Below are 23,222 nucleotides of genomic sequence, written 5' to 3'. Positions count from 1 at the left end.
ACCCCCAACACCCGTACTATTCAAAACCATCACCCTGGTTTTACCCCATCCCCTCTACTGCTCTTTCCTTGACTCTCCTTGATCGGACTTTGCTGGCTTTACCTTGCACTAAACGTTATTCCTTTATCATGTATCTATACACTGTAAAGAGCTCGATTGTAATCATGTATTGTCTTTCTGCTGACTGGTTAGCACACAACAAAAGCTTTTCACTGTACCTCGGTACACGTGACAATAAACTCAACTAAACTTTCCGCAGCTCAACAAGTTGAGCTTCCGTCTCCTTTCTGTTCTAACGAAGGGTCTTTGTCCAGAAGCACTACATAGAAAAACATAGAAACATAGAAAATAGGTGCAGGAGTAGGCCATTCAGCCTTTCGAGCCTGCACCGCCATTCAATATGATCATGGCTGATCATCCAACTCAGTATCCCGTACCTGCCTTCTCTCCATACCCCCTGATCCCTTTAGCCACAAGGGCCACATCTAACTCCCTCTTAAATATAGCCAATGAACTGGCCTCAACTACCTTCTGTGGCAGAGAATTCCAGAGATTCACCACTCTCTGTGTGAAAAATGTTTTTCTCATCTCGGTCCTAAAAGACTTCCCCCTTATCCTTAAACTGTGACCCCTTGTTCTGGACTTCCCCAACATCGGGAACAATCTTCCTGCATCTAGCCTGTCCAACCCCTTAAGAATTTTGTAAGTTTCTATAAGATGCCCCCTCAATCTTCTAAATTCTAGCGTGTACAAGCCGAGCCTATCCAGTCTTTCTTCATATGAAAGTCCTGCCATCCCAGGAATCAGTCTGGTGAACCTTCTCTGTAATCCCTCTATGGCAAGAATGTCTTTCCTCAGATTAGGAGACTAAAACTGTACGCAATACTCCAGGTGTGGTCTCACCAAGACCCTGTACAACTGCAGTAGAACCTCCCTGCTCTTATACTCAAATCCTTTTGCTATGAATGCTAACATACCTCTGTTTCTCTCCCCACAGATGCAGCCTGAGCTGATGAGTATTTCCTGTACTGTCTGTTTTTACTTTAGATTTCCAGCGTCTGCATTTTATATTGATTTTCATTTACTGGAGGATTACTAATATTTACTGCTGTGTGAAGATGGAGAAAGGGAAGAAAGTGAATAATTACAGGCCGGCTGGTTTAACCAGTGTTGTGCAAATTACTAGAATTAGTTCTAACCCTTCATTTGGAAAGTACAGAGTAATGAGCAACAGACAGCAATGATTTGTGACGCAAAAACGACAAGCTGCTGGAGGAACGCAGTGGACCAGGCAGTATCTGTGGAGGGAAATGGACGGATGGTTTAGTTTAGTTTAGTTTAGAGATACAGCGCGGAAACAGGCCTTTTGGCCCACCGATTCTGCACTGACCAGCGATCCCGGCCCAGTAACTACTATCCTGCACACACTAGGAACAATTTAGATTTATACCAAACCAATTAACCTGCAAACCTGTACGTCTTTGGAGTGTGGGAGGAGACCGAAGATCTCGGAAAAAAACCCCACATAGTCACGGGGAGAACGCACAAACTCCATCCAGACAGCACCCGTGGTCAGGACCAAACCCGGGTCTCCGACGCCGTAACCGCTGTAAGGCAGCAACTCTACCGCCGTGCCATGTGTTGGACACCATGGATAGTGTTTTGGTTTGGGACCGTTCTACAGACTGTTTAAGAAGGAACAGCAGATGCTGGAAAATCGAAAGTACACAAAAATGCTGGAGAAACTCAGCGGGTGCAGCAGCATCTATGGAGCAAAGGAGATAGGTAACGTTTCGGCACACCATAGATGCTGCTGCACCCGCTGAGTTTCTCCAGCATTTTTGTTTACCTCCGTTCTACAGACTGATGGCTGGAAGAAAGAGGTTCATTTATTCATAATTTATAATAATAATAATAATAAATTTTATTTATGGGCGCCTTTCAAGAGTCTCAAGGACACCTTACAAAAATTGAGCATGTAGAGGAAAAACATGTAAGGGGAATGAAATAAATAGTAGAGACATGACTAGTACACAAAGTAAAGACAGAATTCAATACAAAACACAGTATGAGGCAATTAATGCACAGATGAAAAGGGAGGGGGACGTGGGGCTAAGGATAGGCAGAGGTGAAGAGATGGGTCTTGAGGCGGGACTGGAAGATGGTGAGGGACACGGAATTGCGGATCAGTTGGGGGAGGGAGTTCCAGAGCCTGGGAGCTGCCCTGGAGAAGGCTCTGTCCCCAAAACTGCGGAGGTTGGACTTGTGGATGGAGAGGAGACCGGCTGATGTGGATCTGAGGGACCGTGAGGGTTGGTAGGGCGAGAGGAGGTCAGTGAGATATGGGGGGGCCAGATGGTGGAGGGCTTTGTAGGTGAGGACCAGGATTTTGTAGGTGATCCGGTGGGAGATGGGAAGCCAGTGAAGTTTTTTGAGGACTGGAGTGATGTGATGCCAGGATTTGGTGTGGATGATGAGTCGGGCGGCTGCGTTCTGGACCAGTTGGAGTCGGTTGAACATTATAGAACAGAGTGAGGTCATCCAGCCTCACGATAGGCACTTTGTCATGATAAGCTGCATGTTGAAACATTTTTAGATCAATCACATTGAAATTTCTTGATCCACTCATCATTTATTCTCTCCTCCTTCATCCGCTAACTTCCTGCGCTTCCCCTAACCCACTCTCTGTCCTAGATGTCAAACACTTTTTACATCTAGGACAGAATCTTTTTAAAGCAAACTTTTGCAAACCTGGTTTCTGCCTCCTCCCATAATTTCTACCACCCCTGCCCCACAGTTATTTGCCTTAATCCCAACCATTGATGATGTGAAATGTTTTGTACAGTGCAAAATAAAAGATGGTCTATATTACTTCCAGTAAATGACACATTTCTTCCAACTCAAATGCACCATTTGTCATTGGGCAAACAATTTTAGCACCCACACAGATATTCCTACGTTGAATTTCAAAATGCTTCATTCATATAAATAAGTTGAGCATTGTTATCAACATAATAAACTTTTATAACACACATTGGCTTCATTCAGCAATTTCTGGTCATTCATATTCAAGCTAGTCCACACTCTGAACAACAAGTGTAAATAATCAAAGGCTCATTGTACTCAAATTAACAAATGGAAACTGAGTTTGAGCTTGAGTTTAGTTTATTGTTGCGTGCTAACCAGTCAGTGGAAAGACGAAACGATTACAATCGGGCCATCCCCAGTGTGCAGATAGAGATTTAAAAGAGTGCAGCGATTGTCATGCATGATGCATTTCTGTAACTAGCACACGAAGAGTCACCTGGTTTGGCCACCATCTTGGATCTTGCTCGAGGTGCTAGAGGTTTGATTGTAATCATGTCTTGTCTTTCTGCTGACATTAAACTAAACTCAAACTCAGGTGCAGGCAAAATAACCTGATGTTTAATATTCCATATGCAGTCTCAGAAGTGCTATCATTAAATTGGTGAAAACAAGGCCTGATGTTTTTTTCCTGATCTGTTTCCACCAATCGCCCAGCAGCCCCTGTCCTTAAACTGCACCCTCACCCTCTTTCCCACATGGCTCCATTTGCCCGTCCTGTCCCAGCTCACCTGGTTCCATCCATCATCTGTCTGAAGAAGGGTTTCGGCCCGAAACGTTGCCTATCTCCTTCGCTCCATAGATGCTGCTGCACCCGCTGAGTTTCTCCAGCATTTTTGTGTACCTATCATCTGCCATCCCCAGTCTCACCCCTCCCCCTCACCTCTTTATACTGACGATCTCCCCTCTACACTTTCTGTCATGATGCAGGGTCTTAAATCGGAAACATCAGCCACCCCTCTGCCTCCAAAGACCAGGCTGAGTTCCTCCAGCAGTTTGTTTTTTGAGTTGGAATATTGAAGTAAAAGGTGGGAGGAAAAAGATTTTATGGGAACCTGCGGGGCAACTTCTTTATCCAAACCCCTCATTATTTAGTAAACATCAATAAGGTCACCCCTCAACCTCCTACGCTCCAAGGAAAAAAGTCCCCGCCTATCCAACCTCTCCCAGTAACTGAAGCCCGCAAGCCTAGGTGACATGCTGCCGAATCTCTTCTGCACCCTTTCCAACTTAATAACGTCCTTCCAGAACTGCACATAGTACACCATGTGGTCTCACCAACGAGTTGTACAGCTGCAAAAGTCGTGAATCCTCTTCCCAATGAAGGCAAGAATGCCAAACTCCTTTTTTGCCACTGCCAACTGATCTTATAAAGGTGCATAAAATCATGAGAGGAATATATCGGGTAGACACACAGAGTCTCTTGCCCAGAGTAGAGGAAGAGAGAATCGGATGACATAGGTTTAAGGTGAAGGGGAAAAGATTGCACAGGAATCTGAGGGGTGGGTGTATGGAACAAGCTGTCAGAGGAGGTAGTTGAGGTAGGTTAAGGCAACGTTTAAGAAACATTTCGACAGGTACATGGATCGCATAGGTTTAGAGGGATATGGGCCAAACACGGGCGGGTGGGACCATGTAGATGGGACACGTTGGCCGGTGTGGGCATGTTGGGTCGACGAGCCTGTTTCCATGCTGCAAAACTGTATGACTCCACTACTCAATACTTTTAGGGAATTATGCACCAATACTCCCAGATCCCAGTTCAGCGAGGCTGTGTAGGCCCGGTCCAGGTTTGACATACCAAAATGCAACACCTCATACTTCTCAGAGTTAACTTCCATTTGCCATTCATTGACACTGGCGCAATGGTATTTTATTGTCACATGTAGCTAGTTACAGTGAAATTCCTTTTTTGCATACAATTAAACATAGAACATAGAACATCAAACAGCACTGCACAGGGAAGGAGCCCACAATATTTGTGCTGAACCTGATGCTAAACATCTCATTTGCATGTACATGATCCATATCCCTCTATTCCCCGCACATCCATACACCTATCTAAAAGCTTAAACGCCACTATTATGCTCCACCACCTCTGACAATGTGTTCCAGGCCCCCCACTACTCTGTATAAAACACATGACCCGCACATCTCCATTAAACTTCCCCCCCCCCCCAATGTTCTATAGATTCAGGATCAGTTCCTGTGGATTGGAGGGTAGCTAATGTTATCCCACTTTTTAAGAAAGATGGGAGAGAGAAAACAAGGAATTATAAACCAGTTAGCCTGACATCGGTGGTGTCGAAGATGCTGATGTCAATTATAAAAGATGAGATAGCCGCACACTTGGATAGCAGTATCAGGATCGGTCCGAGTCAGCATGGATTTACGAAGGGAAAATCATGCTTGACTAATCTTTTGGAATTTTTTGAGGATGTAACTAGGAAAATGGACAAGGGAGAGCCAGTAGATGTAGTGTACCTGGACGTTCAGAAAGCATTCGATAAGGTCCCACATAGGAGATTAGTGGGCAAAATTAGGGCACATAGAATTGGGGGTAGAGTGCTGATATGGATAGAAAATTGGTTGGCAGACAGGAAACAAAGAATAGGGATTAACGGGTCCCTTTCAGAATGACAGGTAATGACTAGTGGGGTACCGCAAGGCTCGGTGCTGGGACCGCAGCTATTTACAATATATATTAATGATTTAAATGAAGGGATTACAAGTAACATTAGCAAATTTGCAGATGACACAAGCTGGGTGGCAGTGTGAACTGTGAGGAGGATGCTATGAGAATGCAGGGCGATTTGGACAGGTTGGGTGAGTGGGCAGATGCATGACAGATGCTGTTTAATGTGGATAAATGTGAGGTTATCCACTTGGGTAGCAAAAACAGGAAAGCAGATTATTATCTAAATGGCGTTAAATTGGGAAAAGGGGAAGTACAACGGGATCTGGGGGTCCTGATTCATCAGTCAATGACAGTAAGCATGCAGGTACAGAGGCAGTGAAGAAAGCGAATGGCATGTTGGCCTTTATAACAAGAGGAGATGAGTATAGGAGCAAAGAGGTCCTTCTGCAATTGTACAGGGCCCTAGTGGGACCACACCTGGTGTATTATGTGCAGTTTTGGTCTCCAAATTTGAGGAAGGACATTCTTGCTATTGAGGGAGTGCAGCGTAGATTCACAAGGTTAATTCCCAGGATGGCGGGACTGTCATATACTGAGAGAATGGAGCGGCTGGGCTTGCACACTCTGTAATTTAGAAGGATGAGAGGGCTTCTTATTGAAACATATAATATTATTAAGGGTTTGGACACGCTAGAGGCAGAAAACATGTTCCTGATGTTGGGGGAGTCCAGAACCAGGGGCCACAGTTTAAGAATAAGCGGTAGGCCATTTAGAACGGAAATGAAGAAACACTTTTTCACACAGAGAGTTGTGAGTCTGTTGAATTCTCTGCCTCAGAGGGCGGTGGAGGCCGGATCTCTGGATACTTTCAAGATAAAGCTAGATAGGGCTCTTAAAGATAGTGGAGTCAGGGGATATGGGGAGACGGCAGGAACTGGGTACTGATTGTGGATGATCAGCCATGATCACATTGAATGGTGGTGCTGGCTCGAAGGGCCGAATGGCCTATTCCTGCAACGATTGTCTATTATCTATTGTCTACAGTGGATTACACTGTGACAGCACACAAGGTAACGTTCTTCCCTGTCTACCGTACCACCAATTTTGGTGTAATCTACATGTAAAGTAATTGAAAATGTCAAGTATCAATAAAGTAAATATCAGCACATAGAGCTGTCCATGCTGGCCGGCTCGTCCCACTTGCTCGCATTTGCTCTATACCCTTCTGAACCTTTCCTGTCCATGTACCTGTCCAAATCTGGCAGCTCATTCTAAATACCCCTCAGGTTCCTTTTAAATCTTTCCCTTCTCACCTTAAGCCGATGTCCTCTGGTTCATGATTCTCTTACCCTGGGTAACAGACTGGGTATTAACAATGTTGGCTATGTTAACAATGTCATCCAAATGGTTAATGTAGATATGAAACATTATAATGGTTAATGTTGATATGAAAACGAAGGAGCTGATCATGGACTTTAGGAGGGCACATCATCCGAGGACGTACACTCCATTGAGGATAAATGGGGATCCGGTGGATAGGGTGAACTGTTTTAAATATCTGGGAGTCCACATCTCCGAGGATATGACATGGGCATCACACGCCTCAGCACTCGTGAGTAAGGCAAGGCAGCGCCTTTACCACCTCAGGCAATTGAGGAAATTCAGAGTGTCTCCGAGGATCCTCCAGTGCTTCTACGCAGCGGCGGTGGAAAGCATCTTGTCCGGGAACATTACCATCTGGTTTGGGAATTGTTCTGCCAAGGACAAGAAGGCTCTGCAGAGAGTAGTGCGTTCGGCCGAACGCACTGTGGGAACTTCACTCGCCCCCCTGCAGGAACTATACATCAGGAGGTGCAACTCCAAAGCCAACAATATCATGAGAGACCCCTTCCACCCCTGCAACGGACTGTTCCAGCTGCTACGATCAGGCAAACGCCTCCGTTGCCATGCGGTGAGAACGGAGAGGTTGAGAAGGAGTTTCTTCCCAGAGGCCATTCGGACTGTAAAACGCCTATCTTGTTTTTCCTTCCATTATTTATTTTGTAAAAGAATATGTGTGTTATGATTGTGTTTATAGTTTGTTTGGTTGTTTGTCTTTTGCACAAAAGTCCGCGAGCATAGCCACTTTCATTTCACTGCACATCTCGTATGTGTATGTGACAAATAAACTTGACTTGACTTGACTTGACTTGAAACAATAGTGGACCCAACACTTCCCATTCACAAAAAGCAGCACAAGCTCGACCCTGCAATTGCTGCCCTATTAATGTACTCTTAATCATCAACAAAATGATTAAAGCTATCTAGTGGTATTTACTAACCAATGGCCTACTCACTGACACCAGTAAATGAAAGCTAAAAAGAAACAGATGTGAAATAAAGACAGAAAATGCACAAAGGCACTTCCACTTCAGTTTAGTTTATTGTCACATATACCGAGGTACGGTTAAAAGCTTTTGTTCCGTAGTAACTAGTCAGCGGAAAGATAATACATAATTAAAATTGAGCCATCCACGGTGTACAGATACATGAAAAAGGGAAAAACGTTTAGTGCAAGATAATGGCCCGTAAGTTCGATTAACGATAGTCTGAGGATCTCCAGTGAGGTAGATAACAGCTCAGGTCTGCCTTCTAGTTGTTGTTAGGATGGTTGAGTTGCCAGATAACAGCTAGGAAGAAACTGGCCCTGAATCTGGAGGTGTGCGTTTTCACACTTCTGTACCTCTTGCCTGATGCGAGAGGGGAGAAGAGGGAGTGACCGAGGATCGGCTTTAAACGTCATCCCTTTCCACAGATTCTGACTGACCCATTTGAATTTTCCCGACAATTTCAATTTTGAATCGCCATTGCCCAGTTTCGAGTTTTGCCAGGACCACTCAGACCTCATCACAACCTTGGTCCAAACATACATAAAGAGTCTGAAGTCTGAAGAAGGCGGCTGAAGAAGGGTCTCAACCCGAAACATCACCCATTCCTTCTCTCCAGAGCTGATGTCTGTCCCGCTGAGTTACCCCAGCATTTTGTGTCCATCTTCAGTTTAAACCCGCATCTGCAGTTCCTTCCTACACATACACAAAGAGTCTGAATGCCAGAGAAGAGATGAGAGTGACTGCCCCTGACATCAAAGGTAGGCAAAAACGCTGGAGAAACTCAGCGGATGAGGCAGAATCTATGGAGCGATGGGATAGCTGACATTTCGGGTCGAGACCCCTCTTCAAGGTAACATTTGACTGAATGACAGTAATACCGGGAGCCCGCGGGTCCCTGCTGGGAGACCGCTTTTCGGGGCTTCCGCAACGGCGACTTCTCCCGCCCGAGTTGCGGGGTTGAAGATTAGCTGGAGCGGGGCCTTACATCACCGCCCCGCGCGGCTTGGAATGGCCGCGGGACTTTGTGAGCGCCCGCCGGGGCTCCAACACCAAGAGCCCGCCGGGGCTCCAACACCAAGACCCGGTGCGTGGCCTTGCATCACCCGGCGTGGCTTTAATGGTTGCGGGACATTTAACATCGCCCGCCGGGGGCTTTGATTCTGTCTTTGACTCTGACATGGGGGGGGAGAGGGGAGTGCAGGGGAGAGATATGTTTAAGTTTTGCCTTCCATCACAGTGAGGAGGAGACTCACTGTGATGGATGTTTATGTGAATTGAATTGTGTTGGTGTGTGTCTTGGTTCTTTTTTTGTATGGCTGCAGAAACCAAATTTCGTTTGAACCTCATGTGAGGTTGAAATGACAAATAAAAGGTATTGTATTGTATTGTATTGTAATGTCACATCAATGCCCCCTGGCCAAACTGGTCAATGTACATCAAAGAGAAAATACTCCAATGACTAGAAGCATAGCATGAACAAAGGAAAATGGGAAAAGGCCAATTGTCCTTGCCTCAATGAAACACCATGGAGTGTGGGAGGAAACCAAAGATCTCAGAGAAAACCTACGCAGATCACGAGGAGAATGTACAAACTCCATACAGAGAAACACCTGTACTCAGGATCGATGAAGCACCATGGATTGTGGATATATAATAGTGTCAACATTAGTAACTGTGACTTTTGTCATGTGATTTATGTCATGTGGTATATTAATTATCTTATCAGTCTCGTGAATATGTGTGAGTATGTGCAGCGTACGTTTGTAAAATATAGACTCACACTGGCAACAGCGTGCACTGAAAACTTGTGCTCGTTTCTATTCACAGGCTACTGCCATAGTATCTTATGTGGATAATAACAAGATAAAGATAAAATTGAAACCAGACGTCACATAGTATATATGTAAACAATAAGGAGAATTAAAGATCACAAGAGTCTTGGAAAACGAATGTATCAAAATTGACTGACGCAAAAAAAAGTTTAATTTATTTAAAGGAGAGTAAATTTAAACAAGTTTAAAGGATCAGTAATTTAATTCCAGAGTGTTCTAAAAATACCTGATGGAATAAAATTTGTGATTGAGCAGGGCCCACTTAAGGCTGCATAATATATACTCATAGGTCAAGACAGCAAAATGGGAGAAAATTGAATACAGTACTTACTACTGTATTTACCAGAGTAGCTTACAAGGTTGATACATTATTGAAGTGATCAAAAAGCGATTGACATGCATTATTTATTATGTATTTGCTCCTTGAGCAGGGTGGGGTGATGGGTAGGGGAAGACGTCCAAAATCAAGTGCTATAATTATCAGTCGTTAATAATAAATTCCAGAGAGGATAAGCAATGTTGGTAGATTGTGGAATTTGCTACTATGTGGCGTAGTTGAAACTATTAGAGTCATAGAGTTATTGAGTGATATAGTGTGGAGACAGGCCCTTCGACCCAACTTGCCCACACCGGCCAACATGTCACACTAGTTCCACCTGCCTGCATTTGGTCCATATCCCTCCAAACCTGTCCTAAATACCCAAGTACCTGTCTAACTGCTTCTTAAATGTTGGCTAATATTAGCTAAGGGAACATTGAGGAGGAAGCAAGAGAGGAATGTTTGTTAAATTGTTGAAGCAAGTTTGTGTGAAGCATAAATGCAGGTTTAGAAGTCTGGATGTCAATACCCATTTCTCAGTTGTAATTACATGGAAAAGTTTTTTTTTAAATTCAGTGCCAGAAGTGGACAGTTCAGTAAATAGAAAATTCCTCACTGGTTTATATTCAGTTCTTTTGATGTTCCAGCAATTAAATATTTCAGCTCAATAAAGAGGCTGAAGAAACTGTGGCTGTTCTCCTTGGAGCAAAGAAGGTTGAGTGAAGGTATGTTAGAGGAGTATGAGGTCATGCTGAGGTCAAAGCAAGGTATTCCCGTTGGTAGACAGGAGAAACTGCAGATGCTGGAATCTTGAGCAAAACACAAAGTGCTGGAGGATCTCAGCGGGTCACACAACATCTGTGGAGGGAATGGACAGGCTACGTTATGGGAGATTTCAGACTGAAGAAGGATCCTGACCCAAACGTTGCCTGCCCATGCCTGTTGGTCGGTTATAGAATCACCCAGCATGGAAACAGGCCCTTCGCCCCAACTTAAGGGGCTGTCCCACTGCGGCGACCTAATCCGCGAGTTAAGAAGAGTGTCTTCGACCTTCAAGCTCGAGGGCACTCGCCTGGAAAACCTCGAGCTGGATCGACCGTCCGCGTTGAAACTGCGAGCTGGATCGACCGACCGCAGGGAGGAAGGTAAACGACGACTGCACAGTGTACGGTAAGTCCTTTAGAGAACGCGGACGGGGGGGGGGGGGGGGGGGGGGGGAGAGGGGGAGTGAAGGGGGGTGAATGGGGGGAGAAGGAGTGGAGACACTTTTAAGAAGTCAGATAACGTTTAATAAAGTTTAGGGGGCATTTTACCTACCGGTCGATTTTCGTTGGTCCTGAAAATTCCAATGAGCCAATCAAAATGCCCGGTCAGCGAAGGAGATTGCCTACGGCTGCCCTCGACTGCCTGTAACTAAATAGCAACCCCACTCCACTGCACTACGAGTTCAAAAGAACCGTGCCGACCACATTTTACTCGCGGAAAACCTTTCAACATGCTGAAAATGTTTTCGCGACCTAGCTGAGGCCACGAGTATGCAGGAACTTCCCTCGATCATGAAGGAGAGTTCCAGTGACCTCATAGGACCTCCTAGGACCATGTGTCGACCATGTTGCGAGTTTGAGTCGAGGGCAAACTCTTCTAAACTCGCAGATTAGGTCGCCGCAGTGGGACAGCCCCTTTACAGTGGTGGATAGATCGGGGGATTGAGGGTGATGGAGATCTTATAGAGTCATAGAACCTTAGGGTTAATTAGCCACTGTGAATTGCTCCTAGCTTCTTGGTGAGTGGTGGAATCTGGGGGAGTTGAAGGAAATGAGTTGGTGAGAATAAAATAGGATTAGTGTAGGATTAGTGTAGGTGGGTACTTGATGGTCAGCATGGGCCGTGTTGTATGACTCTATAATGGTTGCAATAGAGGCCAGAACAACTCTGTGAAGCAGTAGCTTTTACATCGTGGCCTTCTGCTTGGAATTCCACCAGCCCAACTTTATTTTGCTGTGTAGGTTTAGGATGTGCATCCCGTTAAGGGGATTGGATGCTCCTGGTGTAGGGGGATGGGGAGGGGGGCTGAGTTTGCTTCTGGGATTGCAACGTGGTATAGTCTACAGAGTAAAACACAAAGTGATGGAGCAACTCAGTGGGTCCGGGAGCATCTTTAAACTTTAGAGCTACAATGCATAAATGTTAGAGATAAACAAGCCCTTCGGCATACCAAGTCCGCGCCAACCAGCAATCACCCTGTACACTAACCTACACACACAAGGAGTAATTTTACAGCTGACCAAAGCCAATTAACGGACAAACCTGTACATCTTTGGAGTGTGGGAGGAAACCGGAGCATCCAGAGAAAAATCAAGCATTCACAGAGAGAGCGCACAAGCTCCGTACAGACTGCACCCGAGGTCAGGATCAAATCCGGGTCTCTGGTGCTGTAAGGCATCAACTCTACCATTGCACCACTGTGCCGCCCACTAGGGAAAGGGTAGATGATATTTTGGGTCACAACCAGTCTGAAGAAGTGTACGGACCCGAAACGTCACCTGTCCATTACCTCCACAGATGCTGCCCGACCCGTTGAGTTCTTTCGAAACTTTGGACTTTGAATAATTGTGCCAAAATTGGTGGTGCCCACATGTGTAATATATGCAAAAAGAATTTCACTGTGCAGTTGCAGATGTGATCAATAAAGCACCATTGAACTTTTGAACTGTTGAATTATTGAACACTTTGTGTTTTGTTCCCATTAGTAGATGTTTCAAGGATCGAGGAACACAAGCTGAAAATCTGGGGCAAGAGATACAAGGATGAGGTAAAGCACAATCATTTGTGTGAGTGGTTATGACCAGGAGCTCACTGAAAGCTTGAGTAGTTGAATCAGAATCAACATATACAGAAAGGATGTGCAGGAAAGAACTGCAGATGCTGGTTTAAATCAACGATGGACACAAAATGCAGGAGTAACTCAGCGGGACAGGCAGCATCTCTGGAGAGAAGGAATGGGTAACGTTTGGGTCGAGACCCTTCTTCAGACTAGGCTTCGTCTGAAGTGATTTGGAGTGGAGATGAGGATAAATTTATTTTAGAAACATAGAAACATAGAAAATAGGTGCAGGAGGAGGCCATTCGGCCCTTCGAGCCAGCACCACCATTCATTGTGATCATGGCTGATCATTCCCTATCAATAACCTGTGCCTGCCTTCTCCCCATATCCCTTGACTCCATTAGCCCCTAGAGCTCTATCTAACTCTCTCTTAAATCCATCCAGTGATTTGGCCTCCACTGCCCTCTGTGGCAGGGAATTCCATAAATTCACAACTCTCTGGGAGAAAAAGTTTTTTCTCCCCTCAGTCTTAAATGGCCTCCCCTTTATTCTAAGACTGTTGCCCCTGGTTCTGGACTCACCCAACATTGGGAACATTTTTCCTGCATCTAGCTTGTCCAGTCCATTTATAATTTTATATGTTTCTATAAGATCCCCACTCCTCCTTCTAAACTCCAGTGAATACAAGCCCAGTCTTCTCAATCTTTCCTCATATGACAGTCCCGCCATCCCAGGGATCAATCTCGTGAACCTACGCTGCACTGCCTCAATCACAAGGATGTCCTTCCTCAAATTAGGAGACCAAAACTGGTCACCTTTTACCAGAAGGTGATGAATCTGTGGCCTTAGTTGCCACAGACAGCTGTGGAGGCCAAGTGGACTCATTCTGTACATTTTGAATACACATTTTGAATAAATGTCCAGGAGCACATGACAATTTTAATCTTCAATTAACTTAATGGACATGGTGCATATGTTAAATAAAATGATTTGCCTAATGATTACAAACTTTAATTAATGTCAATACTTGTTTCAGAAAATGATTGGAGAGCGTTCGATCGTAGCCAGAGGATATGGCATTGAAGTGATTTGGAATGGAGATGAGGAGAAATTTATTTTACCAGAAGCTGGTGAATCTGTGGCATTAGTTGCAACAGACGGCTGTGGAGGCCAAGTCAGTGGATATATTTAAAGTGGAGATTGAAATGTTCCTGATGAGTAACGGTGTCAAGGATAATGGGGGCAGGAGAATGGGATTGAGAGGGGAAAACAGATCAACTTTGATCCAACGGCGAAATAGACTCGATGGGCCGAATGGACTAAATCTTCACCTGTGCCTTATGGTTACTTCCATCACTTTAACCTCCGGTCCCTTCAGCCACAGCAATAAGCGAAATAAAAGTATATTATCCCCAATCGTCTGAAGAAGGGTCTCGACTCGAAATCTCACCTATTCATTCTCTCCAGAGATGCTGCCTGTCCCGCGGAGTTACTCCAGCATTCTGTGTCTAACCCCATACTAGTCTCATCCCCGAACTTGTATCCACAAATAAACCGTCCCACCAGCTCATTCCTCAACAGAAGCGAGAGGAATGAAAAAGGGGTTGCCTCCTGTGGCCTGTTTAAAATCAGGAGATTGGTAGGCAGCAAGCGCGGCTGCTGCAGCAGTGGCGAAAAAGGTCAGTTACATTCCTCACGTTCATTATTTCACTCTATGTGAATGTGTGTGCGTACGTGTCTGTATGTGTGCGTGTCTGTATGTATGCGTGTGTGTGTATGTGTGCGTGTGCGCGTTTTTTCGTGTGTATGTGTGTGTATATGTATGTGTGTGTATGTGTATTGGGGTGTGTGTGTATATGTGCATGTGTGTATACGTGTGTATATATGTATGTGTGTGTATGTGCGCGTTTTTGAGTGTGTATGTGTGTGTATATGTATGTGTGCATAGGTGTATTTGGGTGTGTGAGTGTGTGTGTGTGTGTATGTGCATGTGTGTATACGTGTGTGAGTGTGTATGTGCATGTGTGTATACGTGTGTGTATGTGTGTAAGTGTGTGTATATGTATGTGTGCATATGTGTATTTGGGTGTGTGAGTGTGTGTGTGTATGTGCATGTGTGTATACGTGTGTGTAAGTGTGTGTATATGTATGTGTGCATATGTGTATTTGGGTGTGTGAGTGTGTGAGTGTATGTGCATGTGTGTATACGTGTGTGTATACGTGTGTGTGTATGTCTGTATATGTGTATGTATGTGTGAATGTGTCTGTGTGCATGTGTGCGTGTGTGTGTGTATAGTGGTGCAGTGCAGTAAACCTTTGCCTTCCAAGAGTAGGAACAAGTTGCTCGCCCTTTAAATCAGATCACGTACACACAATCCTCTTACATCACCAGGGCCACAAGAGCCGTTGCATTCGGATGACAACCACACCAGCGCTACCTGCTTCGTTCCGTCTTTGCTTTTGCAACTTATCTCAAAATATTTGTTTGTTTTAAATGCACCCATTGAACAGGTAATAAATAAAAGTATACCGTTTACAATCCGGTGCAAACTTATCCAATATTCTTAGAGACGATAAATCTGTGTATATTTCACATCCTTTAAAATATCTCCCCACCTGTCACGGCGGCTACATTCGTCCCTAACTCAGTTTAAACTTCGATCTTCCACCAGCACCGCGGAAATTCGGGAAGATATTATCAAAGCGGCCGTTTTGTGTTCTCTGGGTGGAGGGACTCACCGGTGAAGTGCATCCTGCGGTCAGTCCGAAGTTGTTCGCTTGCGATCAGATACAGAATCTTTCCACAAGAATCCTCTCCCGAGTAGGAGAAAGAGAGTGGGGGGGAGAGAGCAGGATGAGAGGAGCGAGATTGGCGGCGTCCGCCGGCTTTGCGTTTTGTTTGGCGAATTGGCGAGTGTGGACATTGGCAAGGCGACGCCTCGGTCCTGCCTCCAGCCTCCTCCCAGCCTATCAGCTCCTGCACGCCGCCATCCCTGCACCGTAGAGCAGCCCCGCACGGTCAACACTCAGCGGCCGCGACCCGGCGCCGCTCCCGGCCCCGGCAGCCGCGCTCCACTACTAGGCGAGGGTCAAAAACTGTCCACCACACCCACCAACCCCGCCTCAGCTCACCACTATCTGATGTAGGAAGAAACTGCAGATGCTGCTTAAAAGCCAAAATGCTGGAGTAACGCAGCGGGGCAGGCAGCATCTCTGGAGAGAAGGAATGGGTGAGGTTTGGGGTCGAGACCCTTCTTCAGACTGAGAGTCAGGGGAGAGGGAGACACAGAGATATGGAAGGGTAAGGTATAATATGGAAGGGAGTGCAGTTTACTTCAGCTAACCTGCGCTGCTCACTCGACGCTATGCATTTGCATCGTTTCATCGTTCCACTGTCCTGCAAGCTGCCATGATAAATGTGCAACAAGGTGCTGGATGGTGGAGTTTAAGAAGGAACTGCAGATGCTGGGAAATCGAAGGTACCTAAAAATGCTGGAGAAACTCAGCGGGTGCAGCAGCATCTATGGAGCGAAGGAAATAGGCAACGTTTCGGGCCGAAACCCTGGATGGAGGAACTCAGCGGGTCAGGCAGCATCTGTGGAGAGAATGGACAAACGATGTTTCTGATCGCCTGTCCATTCCCTCCTGACCCGCTCGCTGAGTTCCTCCCGACACTCTGCGTGTTGCTCAAAATTCCAGCATCTGCAGTTCTCTGGGTCTCTGTGATCAATGGGAAAGTAATGTGAAAAGCAAAGTGTGTTCTGTCAGTTGTCACAGCGTACTGGGTCGCGGGAAGTGTCTCGGACCCCGGGGAATGATGCCTGGTGCAGCAATGCAGGTCGAAAGAGGAGCTTGATTAGCCCAATCCTGCTCCTATCATTTATTAACTTGTCCAAATGTCTGTTGGTTTACACAAAACAAAGACGGAATCAGGGAGCGACTCGGAAAGGCTGAGGTTCAGTGTTGGGAGTCAATGTTACAGGAGCGATCAGACATCACAAACACTGCGGTAGAACGAAGAGAGAGAACAAAAATAACAACAAAGGGGCCAAGTCATTTGCAAATCTTTCCACCGCCTCCCTCTCCCATTCTCCCACAAATATCTGCACTGCTCCAATAGACAGAAGGAATGGGTGACGGTTCAGCTCGAGTCCCTTCTTCACACCAGAGTCCCTTCTTCACACTAGAGTCCGAGTCGCCAGTCAAGAGAAGAAGGGTCTCGACCCGAAACGTCACCCATTCCTTCTGTCCAGAGATGCTACCAGTCCCGCTGAAATCCTTCTCTGCAGAGATGCTGCCTGTCTGTTTACCCCAAGATAGACACAAAATGCTGGAGTAACTTCAGCATCTCTGGAGAAAAAGGATGGGTGACATTTCAGAGTTCCGAAGAAGGATTCCGATCGCTTTTCTCCAGAGATGCTGCCTGACCCGCAGAGTCACTCCAGCACGTTGTGTCTATGTTCGGTATGAACCAGCATCTGCAGTTCCTTCCAACCCATACTCTTTACCCCCAATCTGTCTTCCACAGCTCCTCGCGTGGCTGGCTGCAAAATGTTCGCTTAATAGTATTGCTGGCTGTAAAAATGTTCGCTTGGTGTTGTTGTTGGGAGGCGCGTTGGCATATTTGACAGCACTGATGGTGACACGTAAAAACAATTGTGTTTCAGTGAGCCGGGGGTCTTGCCTGCAGAACTGTCAACAAAATGAATACACAGACTGGACGACGTTGCGGATGTAAAGTTATGTATGTACCCGCGTTTTTTTTTGTACTTGAACGCTTATTTTTTTGTGAATAAAGTTTATTTTTGAAATAAAACTTCGTGTCAGTGGTGATGGGTTTATGCGCCCTGCTATAAAACATTAAGAACAGTTGAGGTGTTTAGGAGACAGGAAGGTTTACGCTTCAGGTAGTCTGGGGGCAGAACAGGTCAAATCTATGGGAATTTGGGGACGTGCAGCTCATAGCTCCAGGGATCCGAGTCATAGAAGCATAGAGCACTTAAACAGGCCCTTCAGCCCAACTCGTCCATGCTGACCAAGATGCCCCGTCTAAGCTAGTGTTTAAGAAGGAACTGCAGATGCTGGAAAATCGAAGGTAGACAAAAGTGCTGGAGAAACTCAGCGGGTGCAGCAGCATCTATGGAGTTTCTCCAGCACTTTTGTCTACCATCTAAGCTAGTTCCTATCCACCTACCTGTCTCAATGTCTTTTAAATGTTGTTATAGTACCTGCCTCACCTACCTCCTCTGGCAGCTTGTTCCACAGACCCACCACTTTCTGAGTGCAAATATTGTCCCCTCAGGTTCTTTCCCCCCTCAATTTAAACCCCTGGATTCCCTACTGTGGGAGACAGACCCTATCAACTCTCCTCATCATTTTATATACAGTTTGGGAATAAAAATAGGTGGAACTGAAACTACTAATTAAACTTTGGGCGGCACGGTAGAGTTGCTGCCTTACAGCGCCAGACACCCGTGTTCGATCCTGACTAGGGGTGTTGTCTGTACGGAGTTTGTACATTCTCCCGGTGACCATCGTGGGTTTCCTCCGGGTGCTCTGGTTTCCTCCCACACTCCAAAGACGTGCAGGTTTGTACGTTAATTGGCTTCGGTAAACATTGTATATTGTCCCTAGTGTGTGTAGGATAGCGTTTTAGCATGCGGGGATCGCAGGTCGGCGCGGACTCGGTGGGCCGAAGGGACTGTTTCTCTAAACTAAACTAAAGTAAACTACAATTAAATTTACCTTAAATAGGATAACAATTAAATAATGGAGTATAGATTGGTCACAGTAATCTGGTTTGAACTGTTAGCAGGCAAATCTTCAGGCTCCAGTATTGAAAGAAGTATTTTACAAGACATTTTATTCTAAATCCTCTAAGCCCTATGCATGCATTGAGGCAACAAATCGCACCAAGGCTAAGAGACAGAATAAAGCTAAAAAGAACAGCCCGACACAAGTACAAAGCATTAGACTGGAGGAGTGATGAAAAGCACCAAGAGATACAAAGAAAGTATTAAGAGCTTGCAAAAGGGAAACCAAAACCTTGCAGGGGATAACAAGGCTGAGTGAGTGACTATTGGGACAAATCTGAGCTGATCAGAGTTAGCATGGATTGTGAAGGGTAAGTCATGCCTGGCCAACCAGCTGAATATTTTTGAAGAGGTCACTAGTAAGGTGACTAAGTAGTTTCCATGAATGTTACATAGAAAATGCAAGACTTCCAAAAGGTTTTAATGAGATTATGAATGAAATGCGTGCAGAATCAAAATAAAAACCTTATAAGATGGGTTCCTGCTATTGTTGATCAGAGTTGTCTCATGATCCTACCACAGCCAGAGAGTAGTGCTAAACTACCATCTACCTCTTTGATGACCCTCGGATTATCCTTGATCAGACTTTGCTCGCTTTAGCTTGCACTAAACATTATTCCCTTATCATGTATCTATACACTGGCTTTGATTGGAATCATGTATTGTCTTTCTGTTGACTGGATAACACACAACAAAAGCTTTTCACTCGGTACACGTGACAATAAACTAAACTAAACTAAATCTTTCTGCAGCTCAACAAGCTTCCTCTGTCTCATTTCACGTGACAATAAGCTAAACAGTAAGCAAAAAAACCTTTATCTTTTAGCAGTATTCCGTGGTTTTTATTACACTAAATATGACTTTAAGTGCCCCCCGATCAACTGCAACTGTACATCAAGAGTCAAGAGTGTTTTATTGCCATATGTACCAAACCCAAACGATGAAATTCTTACTTACAGCAGCACAACATGTATGTAAAAATAGTGCTCAGTAGTTACCATAATAAACAACAAGTTCAATAAATATAAAACCCAAGATAGTGCGAAAATAAATAAAGGCCAAAGTCCTTTAGTGCAATCAAGGCAGTTCAAAGTTTGGTTTAGTTGGGGTTTGCAGTGTTCAATACCCTGATGCTCATTGGGAAGAAGCTGTTTCTAAACCTGGATGTTACAGGTTTCATGCTCCGATGCCTTTTATCCCAATAGCAGGAGTTGGGGGGGGGGGGGGGGGGGGGGGGGGGGGTGCTCTCTAACATACGCCTGTACAAGTTCAAGGCAGTATTCATTGACCAGCCAGTTTATTATTATTTAGCCAGTTTGCTGTGGTCAGTTTCTTTCGAGCCTGATTGAGAGGTGAGTAATAGAAATCAAGCATAATCTGCTTCATCCATTGTAATCTTGAAGGTTAAGACAAAGTGTGTTCTGCAAATCAGAAGCAGGGCTTCATCTGACAAGATATTTTTCAATCGTTTGGATGAAAGCCTGGAACGCTGCTTATCTGGTCCAACATGGACCAATAGATCTAGCTTAGATGGGGCATCTTGGTTGGCATGGACATGTTGGGCCGAAGGTGTAGGAAGGAACTGCACTTGCTGGTTTATCCCGAAGAAAGACACAAAATGCTGGAGTAACTCAGTGAGTCAGGCAGCATCTCTTGCAAAATGGAAGAGGTGAAGTTTTCGGGTCAGAACCCTTCGTCAGACTGGAGTCAGCAGTCTGAAGAGGGTTCCGTTCCAAAACACCACCTATTCCTTTTCTCCCGAGGTGCTGCCTGATCCGCTGGGTTACTCCAGCATTTTGTATCTATCTTGAGCTGAAGGACTTGTTTACGTGGTGTATGACAATGACTCTATCTACATCTGCAGTGAATACTGAATTGGAAAGAACTGTGCCTGTGAGGTATTGACAGAGATAGATTAGTTAATGTACAGATGGACTTCATGTGGCAGTGAGCTAATGCTTTTTTGATCTGAAAGGCAAATCACAGGAGCTGCAGAGAACCAAAGATGATTCACCAATCAAAACTAATTGAAAGAAAAAAATAAAATATTGGGCTTTATCTCCAAGGAACTGAAGTGCAACAAGGAAGATTGTATCCTTCAATTTGATTGATTCTTAATTGGACTGCATCAGAATATTGTATTTGAGACCACTCCGTATACTGGATATTAAGGTGTTAATGAATAACTTTATAAAAAAAGGGGCTGAATCAACTTGATCTGTACTCCCTTCTGCATGCAACACCCAGAGATGATCTAATCAATGAACAAAGATGGTCCATCATGCCCTAGTCTCACTGTTGCAATCAGGCAAGAGGTACAGAAGCCTGAGGTCACACAATACGACCACCTCTGGCACTACCATGGACGTTATTTTTTTCTAAATCGTGTTTTGCGCGGATGCCTTCTTTTTGCACTTCGTTCATCTTTACTATCTAGCAGAAATTTAAGTGTAACTCGTGAAATGTATTTATAATTTATGTTTTTGTGTGTGAATATCTGCGTTTGTATGCCTTGCCGACAATGCTGCTGCAAGCAAGATTTTATTTGTACCTGTACAACACCGTACTAGTGTACATGACAATAAACTCAACGTGACTTGATAAAACTTACTTTAATGAAGCTTGAAACTGTATCCTCTGATGAAAGGATTCATGGCAGAAAAGGGCAATAATGTCCTTCCTCAAATTAGGAGACCAAATCGCACACAAAACTCCAGGTGAGGTCTCACCAGGGCCTTGTCCAGTTTCAGTAGGACCTCCTTGTTCCGAAACTGAAATCCTCGCGCAATGAAGCCCTGATCATGGCTAATCTCAACTCTTCAGTCCCTTCGAACCTAGGTAACCTTTCACCCGGATGAATGATCCCGACATGAAACGTCGCCTATACATGTTCTCCACAGATGCTGCCAGCCCGCTTTGTTACTCCAGCACTTTGTGTATGTTTTTTGTAAACCAGCATCTGTGGTGTCTAGGTAACCTTTCATCCCTTGCTTATCAAGAACCTCTTCCTTGAACATTTTCGAAATCTCTGCTTCCACCGCCTTGCAATAGAGAGATTGCAAAGACTAAGGGGAAAAACATTGTATCGCGTTACACTTTGGTATTCTGAACACTGCTCTGGTCTAATCCGGTCTGAGGGGTCAGGCGCATGATTAGTATGGGTGCCAGGGGTTATGGTGCGAAGACAGGAGAATGAGGTTGAGAAGGAAAGATGGATCAGCCATGATTGAATGGCGGAGTAGACTTGATGGGCCGAATGGCCTGAATTTTGCTCCTAGAACTCATGAATGTACGGAGCATAGTTGGGATTGCAATGGGATTGCAGCCTGTGAATACAGAACTAACCCCAACGGCCTTGTTTTCTCCCATTCTGCAGCCTCCAACCACACACCAAATCATTCCTTCACACCAAAAACATGAATGTGATTTAAAAGCATCAAGTGGCTACAATTGTCAGACCCCAGGACACAGCCAAGCAGCAATGATCCCGCTTCACCCTGCTTCCATTTGTTTTCCTCTTATTCTTTTCTCTCTGCCTCTTGAGTGCCTCTAAGTGAATAAATATTGCGAGCAGCAGATTCACCCACTGACCCATGCTACGGATTTAATCGCTCGAGAGAAACTGCTAGTTTATTTTTTGATGAGGGTCAGTTGTGATGATTGTTTTTTACACCACGCAACATGATCTTCTACTCTTCACAGATGCCCCCAAACATGCCGTGCAGTTCCGCCATTTGGGGAGTTTTATTTTTCTTCGTCTTCTTCTTCAGTTGGTGTTCGGGTATGCTTGGCGATTGTGTGTTTAATTTATGAGGGTAGGCCAGATGTATGGGGAGCTTTGTTGCAGGAATAGGTTGGAACAATGAGGGAAACTACCTTGTGTCACCATTGCTGTTATTAGACAGTGGAGGGAAGTTTCCTGACAGCTCACTTCACATGGAGTTGTCTATTTTTAACAGAGCAGTCTGTTTATCACAAGCCCATTCACATGGTATGCAGTATCTGCCGCCCTCATTGAGATATACTGGAGATGTGCACTCGTTGGCAGACACAAAATGCTGGAGTAGCTCTGCAAGACAGGCAGTATCTCTGGAGAGAAGGAACATAGAAACATAGAAAATAGGTGCAGGAGTAGGCCATTCGGCCCTTCGAGCCTGCACCGCCATTCAATATGATCATGGCTGATCATCCAACTCAGTATCCCATACCTGCCTTCTCTCCATACCTCCTGATCCCTTTAGCCACAAGGGCCACATCTAACTCTCTCTTAAATATAGCCAATGAACTGGCCTCAACTACCTTCTGTGGCAGCGAATTCCACAGATTCACCACTCTCTGTGTAAAAAATGATTTTCTCATCTCGGTCTTAAAAGACTTCCCTCTTATCCTTAAACTGTGACCGCTTGTTCTGGACTTCCCCAACATCGGGAACAATCTTCCTACATCTAGCCTGTCCAACCCCTTAAGAATTTTGTACGTTTCTATAAGATCCCCCCTCAATCTTCTAAATTCTAGCGAGTACAAGCCGAGTCTATCCAGTCTTTCTTCATATGAAAGTCCTG

General features: G+C 45.1%; 1 protein-coding gene across 1 annotated transcript in view; it reads right to left on the bottom strand.

Annotated features, from left to right (window-relative positions):
• lzts3 (leucine zipper tumor suppressor family member 3) overlaps positions 1–15,933 on the bottom strand; it is a 176,579-nt gene extending 160,646 nt beyond the window's left edge. Inside the window, exon 1 of the mRNA XM_033035182.1 lies at positions 15,587–15,933. The gene's annotated coding sequence lies outside the window, so the exon portion shown is untranslated. The remainder of the gene's footprint in view (positions 1–15,586) is intronic.
• Between the last annotated feature and the right edge of the window lie 7,289 nt (positions 15,934–23,222).

The sequence above is a fragment of the Amblyraja radiata genome, chromosome 1 (assembly GCF_010909765.2).
Source record: "Amblyraja radiata isolate CabotCenter1 chromosome 1, sAmbRad1.1.pri, whole genome shotgun sequence".
NCBI lineage: Eukaryota > Metazoa > Chordata > Chondrichthyes > Rajiformes > Rajidae > Amblyraja > Amblyraja radiata.
The sequence above is the reverse complement of the archived record's forward strand: the minus strand, read 5'-3'. Positions and strand labels throughout refer to the sequence as shown.